Below are 1,896 nucleotides of genomic sequence, written 5' to 3'. Positions count from 1 at the left end.
GCACATGGAACTGTGGAGGCAGAATGAACAGATTGGGAGCCCCCACACACCACCTTGTCTGTTTTTTGTGAAAGGTAAAACAGAGGATGAGGGAATAAATTTGGAAGTCCTCTCTAAATTCTAATAGTATGTTTTCAGGTGGATAAAGGAAAAAGACCAGAAAGGCTCCTGTTGCTTTCCAAACTGTAGCTTTAGTGGAATCTCTGACTGCAGCCTGAGATAGCAGGAAGATGCTGTGATTTAGCCCTTGAGATGGAGGGACATGACCAGGAGTGTCCTGCTCTCTTTATGTCCCGTGTGTTTACTGAGTACCCACTGTCACATTTAAATACAGAAATGTATCTTCACATGACTTGAATGTTGCTGACACTGCTCTAACATGCTTGGAAGATGGAGGAAGAGGGGAGCAAACTATAAAAATCTGTTACCTAAATACATGATCAGCTTTGGTACATTTTAACCAAAAAGATGTACTGCTTTCAGACTCCACCTCAATTCTGATGTAAAGAATGAGTGATTGTTACGAAGCTGATGCCTGAACTTGTCTGGCCATTGCTTCAAGCTCAGTTTCATTGCACAGAACTGGAAAAATGCCTTGATGTGAAAGTTGCAAATGTTTTTCAGAACAATACATGTAGTATAACAATTTTTATAAGCTATAGCTGTTCAGAAATGGACTAACAAGTTCAAGCTAGTCAGTGTTTGCTGAGAAAAACAAATCTCTGGGTAGGTGCAAGTAAATATTTCTGACTCTCATGTTAAATAGCTGGCTGTTGGCTTTTTCTAAGATTTCATGAAACAGCCCATGTAATGAGATAATCAGAGTGGCACATTTCATGGGTTGCTCCAATACTTCTCAGTAGCCAGATAGATAAAGAACAGTTAATAAACGTGGATGCACTGGTCAGTGACTGTGAATCCTCAGCTCTGTTCTGAGGATCTGCCCTGTGACACATCTGACAGCTGGTAACCAGGAGCTCCTGCTTTGTGCTGGAGAGAAGTGCTCTTGGCCAAGTGCTCAGGCACCAGCTTTGAGAGACAGAACAGGCTTCTGTTCTAAATGAAGTGCTGTTGATTAAAAGTGTAATTTGGGTAAAGGCAAGTGGCTCAGCTGTGCTAGAGGTGGACTAGCACAATGCAATCTAAAGGTGAAATACCAGTTAGCTTTGGTCCCCTCTCTCCGTTGGACAAGTCTCTGTGCAGATACTTGACACGTTCTCTTCCAGGAAGGTGGGACACTCAGTGGAGTGTTCTCAGGGGATTTATAATCCACATTTTTCATAGCTGTAGATCTTGCCATATGGGAAAAGGGCTCTGTCAGTGTTTTGCATGTCATGGTTCAGCCCCCCTGGACCAGGAGGTTCCCCAGGGCTGTGGGCCCCTGCCCTGGGGCAGCCGGTTCCGAGGTGGTCCCAGTGCCGGGGGCTGTTCCCGCTCCCAGAGCAGCGCCCCCTGCGGGCCGGGCCGTGCGCGGCTCCCGCCTCCCTGTGCAGCGTGTGGAGGTTCCTGTGCTGCTGTTCTTGTGATTTGATTTGACTTGGATTGGCAGCTACGATTTTTTTTCTGTGGTTTTAATTTATCTGAGGTCTCTGCCTGCAGAGGACGTGCACAATTGCCTGGAAGACTGTTGCTTTGCGCGGCCTTAGCGCGTTTATCGCCGCGGCCCGGGGGCCCGGGGGGCTGTGCGCCGCTGTCAAACTGTTCAGCTACTTCTTTGTAAAATAGTACAACGGAATGCATAGAATTTTTTTCCTGTAAAGTATTTTTTTAATAAACAAAGTCTGATTTTGTCCTTTACCGGCCTGGCTGCTCCTTCCTGCGCGGGCGGGGCCGCGCTCGGCGCTCTGTTGGGGCTGCCTGGGGGGCGGGCGGGGCCGCGCTCGGCGCTCTGCTGGG

Source organism: Chaetura pelagica, unplaced genomic scaffold (genome assembly GCF_000747805.2).
Source record: "Chaetura pelagica isolate M959 unplaced genomic scaffold, ChaPel_1.0 scaffold181, whole genome shotgun sequence".
NCBI classification, from domain to species: domain Eukaryota; kingdom Metazoa; phylum Chordata; class Aves; order Apodiformes; family Apodidae; genus Chaetura; species Chaetura pelagica.
Note: the sequence above shows the minus strand (reverse complement) of the source record.